We start from the raw sequence: 9,761 nt of genomic DNA, 5'->3' as shown, positions 1-9,761 counted from the left end.
GAGTAATCTGGCGTTTCTCTCTTGCACATTTTAGGATCTTTTCTTTATGTTTCACTGTGGTGAATTTGATTACAACGTGTCGTGGTGAGGATCTCTTTTGGTCATGTTTATTAGGGGTTCTATGAGCTTCCTGTACTAAGATGCCTCTGTCCTTCTCCAAACCTGGGAAATTTTCTGCTAGTATCTCACTGAAAATGCCTTCTAATCCTTTCTCCCTTTCCATGCCTTCAGGAACTCCTAGAACCCGAATGTTGGTTTTTTTAATAGTATCCTGTAGATTCCTGACAGTATTTTTTAGATTTCTGATTTCTTCTTCTTTTCTTTGATTTGACTGTTTCCTTTCCTGTTCTCTGTCTTCTAATTCCAATATTCTCTCTTCTGCTTCACCCATTCTGTTTTTAAGGCTCTCTAATGTGTTTGTGATTTGATTTATTGAGTTCTTCATTTCTGTGGTTTTTTGTCACTATCACAGTTTCATGTTCTACTAGTTGTTTCATTTCATTTTGATTCCTCCTTAATATTTCATTTTCACGAGAGAGATTTTCTATCTTGTCCATTAAGGATTTCTGTAGTTGAAGAATTTGTTTTTTAGAACTTCTTAATGTTCTTATCAATTTTTTGAGATCTGCTTCTTGCATTTCCTCTATCTCTTCATCTTTATAATCTTGCATTGGGGTTTCTTGTTCATTTGGGTGCATCATATTGTCTTCCTTGCTCTTGTTTCCTCAGTTTCTATGTTTGTTGTTTGGCATGTTGGAGATAATTTATGGTTTTTTTTTTTTTTTGCTGTGGTGTTTTTTTCTCATTATACTATGCCTCTGAATGGGCTGTCTGCTTTGTTGGATCCTTAGAGGCTGTGATGGGTGTGGCCAGAGAGCTCTGCTTGATTCTTCAGGTTTAAGGCTGTGCAAAAAGCGACTCACCCAGATTATTCTCTCCCTTGCTCCTTGCTGGATCTCTCTCTTTTTATTTTTATTTTTTTGACTCAATTGGGTAGTAATTCCGCACAGGTGAGTGGAATTGAGGGTAGTTGAAATCTGGCCTCTGTGAGTATTCATTTGATCTACCCTTGGGACCACACAAAGAGTTTATGCAGCCCTCAATGAGTTCTCAAGTTTCACCATAGTCCCAAAGTTACTGAGTTTGTGTACTGGTTGCCACTTTACATATGTAAAATGGCGCCTGCTCTTTGTTTTGCTCGGCTTTGTTAGGTGAGTGGAGAGAGAGGCCTCTGCCTTTCCCCACTAACGTCTCGGGTTTCTGAGGTTTTTGTCTTACCTCCCGTTCCCACGCTGGTGAGATTCTGCGGCTCGGCTCCTGCAGCTGGGCTTCCACGCGGTGGGCTCCCTGTAGGTCCTCTGTGTCACATCCACTAGATCCGGAAACGTTTCCTCTGCAGTTTTTTTTCTTGAGTCTTTTCCTGAGGCTACAGTAATTCCACTTTTATGAAACTATATTTTCCCAGACTATCGGCGCATGTCCTCACTATCCGCCATCTTGGCTCTGCCCCCTTGAGTGGATTTTTGTATAAGGTGTAAGGTAGGGGTCTTGCTTCATACTTCGACATGTGGACATCTAGTTTTCCCAGCACCATTTGTTGAAGAGGCTGTCCTTGTTCCAGGGGTTGGTTTTAGGTCCTTTGTTGAATATGAGTTGGTTATAGATCTCCGGTGTTTCTATTCTGTTCCATTGGTCTATCCATCTGTTTTTGTACCAGTACCAGGCTGTTTTGATTATAACTGCCCTGTAGTATGTCTTGAAGTCTGGAATTGTGATGCCTCCTGCCTTGTTTTTATTGTAAAGGATTGCCTTATCTATTCTCAGTCTCCTGTTTCTCCATATTAATTTCAGCATTGTTTTTTCTAGGTCTTTGAAGAATGACTTGGTATTTTGATTGGTATTGCATTGAATCTGTAAATTGCTTTTGTGAGAATGGACATTTTGATAATATTGATTCTTCCAATCCATGTATGGCAGGTTTTTCCATTTTTTTGTGTCATCTTCTATTTCTTTCTTTAGTGCTTTGTAATTTTCATCATAGAGTTCTTTGACATCCTTGGTTAAATTTATTCCAAGGTACTTTATTGTTTTTGTGGCTATTGTGAATGGGATTGATCTTAGAAGTTCTTCCTCGGCCCTGGCATTATCTGAGTATACAAAGGCTGTTGATTTCTGAGCATTGACTTTGTATGCTGCTACTTGACCAAACTTTTCTATGAGTTCCAATAGTCTCTTATAGGAGTTTATTGGGTCCCCTATATATAGTATCATGTCATCTGCAAAAAGGGATAGTTTAACTTCCTCCTTTCCCATTTGTATCCCTTTAATTTCTTTTTCTTGCCTGATGGCCCTGGATAACACTTCTAGGACTATATTGAATAGCAATGGTGAGAGTGGGCATCCATGTCTGGTGCCAGTTTTCAGTGGAAATGCCTCCAACTTTTCCCCATTCAATATGATGCTGGCCATTGGTTTATCATACACTGCCTTAATTGTGTTGAGGAATGTTCCTTCTAACCCCAATTTGCTTAGTGTTTTCATTATGAAAGGGTGTTGTATTTTGTCAAATGCTTTCTCTGCATGTATTTAAATAATCATATGATTTTTGTTTCTCAATTTATTAATGTGATGTATTACATTGATTGACTTTCGAATATTGAACCATCCCTGCATACCAGGGATAAATCCCACTTCGTCTTGGTGAATGATCTTTCTGATATGCAGTTGGATTCAGTTTGCCAGAATTTTGTTGAGTATTTTTGCATCTATATTCATCAGGGAGATAGGTCTGTAGTTTTCTTTCTCTGTTGTGTCTTTTCCGGGCTTAGGAATTAAGGTGATATTGGCTTCGTAGAAAGAATTTTGGAGGATTCCCTCCCTTTCAATTGTTTTGAATAATTTGAGAAGAACTGGGTTAGTTGTTCTCTAAATGTCTGGTAAAATTTGGCAGTGAAGCCATCCTGTCCTGGGCTCTTCTTTTTCGGTAGTGCATTTATTACTGATTCAATTTCTTCCATGGTTATGGGTCTGTTTAGATTTTCTATATCTTCATGGCTCAGTTTAGGAACATTGTATGTGTCCAGGAATCTATCCATTTCTTCCAGGTTCCCCAATTTGTTAGCATACATCTCTTTGTAGTGGTTTCTGATGATTCTTTTTAGTTCTGTTTTGTCTGTTGTTACATTTCCATTACTATCTTTGATTTTGCAGATTTGGGTCTTCTCTCTCCTTTTTTTTTTGGTTGTTGGGCCAATGGTGTGTCGATTTTGTTTATTTTTTCAAAGAACCAGCTCCTGGCTTTGTGGATATTTTGTATTTTTTTTTGTTTCAATTATGTTTATTTCTTCTCTGATCTTTAGTATTTCTTTCCTCCTGCTGGATTTGGGCTTGACTTGCTGCTGTTTTTCTAAATCCTTGAGGTGCATGCAGAGTTCATTTGTTTGGTCCTTTCCAGCTTCTTGATGTAGGCACCAATTGCTATAAACTTTCCTCTTAGTACTGCTTTTGCTGTGTCCCACATGTTTTGGTAGGTTGTGTTATCATTTTCATTTGTTTCTAGAAATCTTTTCATTTCTCTTTTAATTTCTTCAATGACCCACTGTTCGTTTAGGATCATGTTTTCCATTCTCCATATATTTGCATATGGTGTAGAGATTCTTGGGTTGTTGATTTCGAGTTTCACTGTGCTATGGTCTGAGAAGCTGCATGGTATAGTTTCAATTTTTTTGAATTTGTTGAGGCTCCCTTTATGGCCTAGCATATGGTCAATCCTAGAAAACATTCCATGTACTGGGGAGAAATACCTGAACTCTGTGGCTGTGGGGTGGAATGTTCTGAAGATATCTATTAGGTCTATTTGGTCTATAGCATCAATTAGCTCTGTTGTTTCCTTGTTGAATTTCTGTCTGGTTGATCTGTCCATTGGTGAGAGTCGGGTGTGAAGTCCCCTGTTACTATTGTATTTGAATCTATATCTCCCTTTAAATCCTTTAGTAATTCTTTCAGGTAGCCAGGCACCCTGTAATTAGGTGCGTATACATTTATAATAGTAATGTCTTCCTATTGGATAGATCCTTTAATCATCATATAGTGCCCTTCTCTGTCTCTTTTAATAGTTTTTATGTTAAAGTCTATTTTGTCTGATATTAGGATGGCCACACCAGCTCTTTTTTGATTTCTGTTAGCTTGGAGTATCTTTTTCCATCCTTTCACTTTCAGTCTGTGTGCATCTTTGCTGATAAGGTGTGTCTCCTGAAGGCAGCATATAGATGGATTCTCTTTCTTTATCCAATCAGCTAGTCTATGTCTCTTGGTAGTAGAATTAAGACCATTCACATTCGGTGTGATTATTGTTAAGTACTGTCTTTTCCCATTCATGTTTCCTGAAACGAGCTGTTTATGTATTTTGAACTTTGTTTGTAGGTTACTCTACATTTGCTTTATTTGTAGTGAAGTTCTTGTTTTTGTATTTCTGTGTGCAGCACATCTTTGAGCAAGTGTTGTAGGGTTGGATGCGTGGATACAAATTCTTTCAGTTTCTGTTTGTCTTGGAAGATCTTTATTTCCCCTTCATTCATAAATGATAGCTTTGCAGGGTATAGTATTCTAGGTTGGCATTGTTCGTCTTTTAAAACTTGAAATATATCATGCCATTGTCTCCTTGCCTGTAGTGTTTGCACTGAGAAGTCTGGGGTGAGTCTGATTAACTTACCCCTGAATGTGATTTGTCGTTTTTCTCTGGCACATTTTAAGATTTGTTCTTTGTGTGTCACTGAGCTGAGTTTTGCCACAATGTGTCATAGTGAATTTCTCTTCTGGTCTACCCTGTTTGGAGTCCTGGCTATCTGTTGAATTTGCCTGTTGTTATCCAGCTGCCTTTGTTTGAAGTTTTCTGATATTATTTCATTGAAAACACCTTCCAATCCATTCTGTTTCCACCCCCTCAGGGACTCCTATTATCCGAACATTACACCGTTTGATTGAATCTTGTAGGTCTCCGACCGTATTTTTTAATTTTTAAATTTCTTATTCCTGCGTTTGAACTGACTATTATTTCTGGAAGTTTGTCTTCGATTTCTGATATTCGGACTTCCAGTTCATCTGTTCAATTTCTGAGGGATCCCACAGTGTTTTTTATATGGTCAATTGAGTTTTTCATTTCCAGTATTTCATTCTGGCTTCTCTTCATGATCTCTAATTCTTGGGCTTGTTTTTTGTTCAGCTCTTGACACTGTTTCTCATTATTTCTAAGTAATCTGATTATTAATTTTCTGAATTCTTTTTCTGACATGGTTTCAAATTAGTCTTCTTCAGCCTCTGTTATGGTTGGTTTAGCCTGCTCCATTGGCAAGTTTATATGTTCTTCTATATTCTTATTGTGGGTTTTTGTTTTGTTTTTTGGCATTCCGTCTGGTTGGTTTTTCAGGTTGATTTCTGTCTGCTATGGGCTGCTGTGAGTCTGTACCAATATCCAGTGTAAGCAGGCTGCTCTGCCTTCTAGAGTTTGTTTATTTATTTTTTACTTATTTATTTATTTGTAACTTGAGTGTGCTGGTTTCAGGTCTTTAAAGTGCCAATCTCTGCCCCTTGGGGGCCGGTTTCCTTGTACCTATGTTCGCCCTTACGTGTCTGTGCCTGGGGTTCATTGGTCAGCCACTCTCTCTCACTGCACCTCCAGTGTGAGGAGTGTCAAGAAGCTCCAGACCAGCTTTGGACTCCGCCTCTGCTGCTTCCTCCTTAGGAGCAGAGGCCATCCTCCTTTAGGCCCGAATGTAAACAAACAGGATGGCTGCCCTCTGCCCGCTGCAGCTCTGATTGTGGGTTGGGTGGCTCCTAAGGATCCTGGCATTTTTGATCCCTCAGTTCATCCCCCTGGATCCTGCCCTCTTCCTGCAGGCTGGGCGCTATTCAATTTTTTTTCTGGTAACTTGAGTAGACTGGTGTCAGGGCTTTGAGCTGCCCTCCCTCACTGCCCGCCACTGCACAAGGAGTGTCGTGTCACTCCACTCCACCTTTGGACTCCACCTCTGAAGGTTAGTGCAGAGGCAGAGGCAGTTATCCTTTAAGCCTGAATGTAAACAAACAAGATGGCTGCTTCCTGCCCACTGCAGCTCCGACTTGGGGGAGGGTGGAGGCACCAAGGGATCCTGGATTGTTTAGTCCCTCAATTAGTCCCCCTGAATCATGCGCTCTTTCTGCAGGTGCTACTCACTCTGTTCCATTTTCTATTTCCTCCCCCACTCAGTCGTGCGTGTCTCAGTGTCTGTCCCAGGGTGGGTTGGGGGAGGGGTGGTGGCGGCTGTTACAGCGGTGCTGGGTGAGTGCCCTGTCTCACCTCGGCTTCCAGTGCTGGTGCGTACACACTCCTGCTGGTGTCCTGTGCTTCAGGCGTCTGCATCCTCCTCACAGGTCCACCATGTCTCCCCAGTTTTGGAAGAGCTTCCCTTTCCCTGAAACTACAAATTCTCACCCCTCTTTGAACCTTCCCTTCCTGGACAATCGGTGTGCTGCCTCCCTATTCTGCCATCTTCCCCTCTCATACCTCCACTTGATTTTTGTGTCAATGGCACATAGTTGTGAAAGTTGATGATACTGAGATGAAATCATTCTTCTCAGGCTCTGACAAACTTGGAATCATTTATATAACACAAAATTATTTATTTTTAAAGAACCTGATGCTAGAAGAAATCTATGTATCTTCTTATTATTTAAAAACAAATATACACAAGTATACCGAAAATGAAGTGTATACTATGAGGTTCTCATAGTCATACAAGAGGGTAAAGTATTATGACTAGCAGATGAGTGGAGAATTTAAGTTCAATAAGGCTTACACAATTCTAATTGTAAATTTAATTCTAAATAGTAGTGAGTGTGTTAAAGAACTACATTGACAAGTGGGCACAAATGAGATTGTTCTTTGCCTGTATCACATTTGAAATTTATCTAAATCATTGCTCTATCCTCTGCCAAGATTTTATTCTCTAATATGATCTGTGACACTCTCTAATTAAGGTAAAATTCCAGAAACAGAGGAAAGGACCAATCAAAATAGAAATCTGTAAATGCTTAAGCAGGAATGAGACCAAGAGCACTGATTACCAAATAGAAATTGGCCTCAACACAATCAGGCAATACATGACAAACCCACAGCCAATATCACACTGAATGGGGAAAAGCTGGAAGCATTTTCACTAAGATCCAGAACCAGACAAGGATGCACACTCTCAGCAATACTATTAAGTATAGTTCAGGAAATTTTAGCTGAATCCAGTAGGCAAGAAAAAAATCTAAGGGATAGAAATGTGAAAGAAGAAAGTTAAATTATCCCTGTTTGCAGATGACTTGCTCCTATAAATATGGGAAGCAAAAGACTAAGAGATCATTCAAGCTAATAAGACACTATGGTAAGGTTTCATCATATAAAATCAACACACAAAATTCAATAGTATCTGTGTACATAAAAATGACATGATTGTCAAAGAACTTGTAAGGTCAATTCCATTCATAATAACTTCAAATAATTTAAATAAATTTAACGAAGAATACAAACAATCTCTGCAATGAAAATTACAAAAATTTAAGGAAAGAAATACAATATATAAAAGTGTCAAAACCTTTCATGTTCATTCATGGACTCCATATTTAATATGAAAATATTCATACTATAGATTCACTGTGATTCCATTCAAAATACAAAGGACATTCTTCTCAGATATAAATTCATGTGGAAATACAAGAGACCCTAAATAGATAAAGCAATCTTAAACAATAAAAATAAAGTTGGAGGCATCAAAATACCAGATTTTAAAATGTATTACAGGGCAATTATGATCAAAACTGCCTGGTACTTGCACAAAAACTAGAGATGCAGACCAATGGAACAGATTAGAAACTCCAGAAATCAATCCACACATCTTAAACAAACATTTTTAAAGATTTATTTATTTATTTGAAAGGCAGAGTTACACAGAGAAAGAAGGAGAGGCAGGGAGAGAGAAGTCTTCCATCCACTGGTTAACTCCCCAATAGGCCACGATGGCCAGAGCTGTGCCAATCTGAAGCCAGGAACCAGAAGCTCCTTCCAGGTCTCCCACATGGGTGCAAGAGCCCAAGGACCTGGGTCATTGTCTGCTACTTTCCCAGGCAATCTAGCAGAAAGCTGGATTGGAAGTGGAGCAGCCATAACACTAACTGGTGTCCATGTGGGATCCTGGCACCACAGGTGGCAACTTTACCTACTATATTGCAGTGCTGGCTCCAGACAAACTAATCTTTAACGAAAAAAGTTAAAATGACTCACAGGAGAAAGGACAGTTGCTTCAATAAATGGTGCTGAAAAATTGGATCTCCACATGTGTAAGTATAAAACAAGACTCCTACATTCTATCCCATGGAAAAATAAACTCACAATGGATCAAAGATGTAAACCTAAGACCTGAAGCCATAAAATCACTAGAGAAAAACACAAGGATAACACTTCAAGACATTGGCATAAGCAAGGACTTCTTGGATAAGACCAAAGAAACAGAGGTAATAAAAGCAAAAATAGAGGACTGAGATTGCATCAAATTAAGAAGGTTCTGCACAGCAAAAGAAGCACAAAAGAAAGTGAAAAAGAAACTGACAGAATGAGAGAAAATATTGCAAACTATTCAACTGATAAAGGATAAATATCAGAATATATAAAGAGCTCATGAAACTCAACAACAAGAAAAAAATCTAGTCAAGAAATGGGCTAATGATATGATCATTCATTTTTCAAAGGACAAAATACAAACAGACAATAGATATATGAAAAATAGACCAATGGAACAGAATACAAACACCAGAAATCAATCCAAACATCTGCATCCAACTTATATTTGATCAAAGATCCAAAACCAATCCGTGGAATAAGGACAGTCTATTCAATAAATGGTGCTGGGAAAATTGGATTTCCAGGTGCAGAAGCATGAAGCAAGACCCCTACCTTTCACCTTACACAAAAATTCACTCAACATGGATTAAAGACTTAAATCTACGACCTGAAATCATCAAATAATTAGAGAGCATTGGAGAAACAATGCAAGATATAGGTACAGGCAAAGACTTCTTGGAAAAGACCCTAGAAGCACAGGCATTCAAAACCAAAATTAACATTTGGGACTGCATCAAAATGAGAAGTTTCTGTACTTCACTCCGGCACACCGGGTTCTAGTCCCGGTCGGGGCACCAATCCTGTCCCGGTTGCCCCTCTTCCAGGCCAGCTCTCTGCTGTGGCCAGGGAGTGCAGTGGAGGATGGCCCAAGTGCTTGGGCTCTGCACCCCATGGAGACCAGGATAAGCACCTGGCTCCTGCCATTGGAACAGCGCAGTGCGCCGGCCGCAGCGCGCTACCACGGCGGCCATTGGAGGGTGAACCAACAGCAAAAGGAAGACCTTTCTCTCTATCTCTCTCTCTCACTGTCCACTCTGCCTGTCAAAAAAATAAATTAAAAATAAATTAAAAAAAGAAACAATCAGGAAAGTGAATAGGCAACTGACAGAATGGAAAAAAATATTTGCAAACTATGCTACAGATAAAGGGTTGATAACCAGAATCTACAAAGAAATCAATAAACTCCACAACAACAAAACAAACAACCCACTTAAGAGATGGGCCAAAAACCTCAAGAGACATTTTTCAAAAGAGGAAATCCAAATAGCCAACAGACACATGAAAAAATGTTCAAGACACTAGCCATCAGAGAAATGCAAATCGAAACCACAATGAGGTTTCC

This window comes from Lepus europaeus, chromosome 21 (genome assembly GCF_033115175.1).
Source record: "Lepus europaeus isolate LE1 chromosome 21, mLepTim1.pri, whole genome shotgun sequence".
Lineage (NCBI taxonomy): Eukaryota > Metazoa > Chordata > Mammalia > Lagomorpha > Leporidae > Lepus > Lepus europaeus.
The sequence above is the reverse complement of the archived record's forward strand: the minus strand, read 5'-3'. Positions refer to the sequence as shown.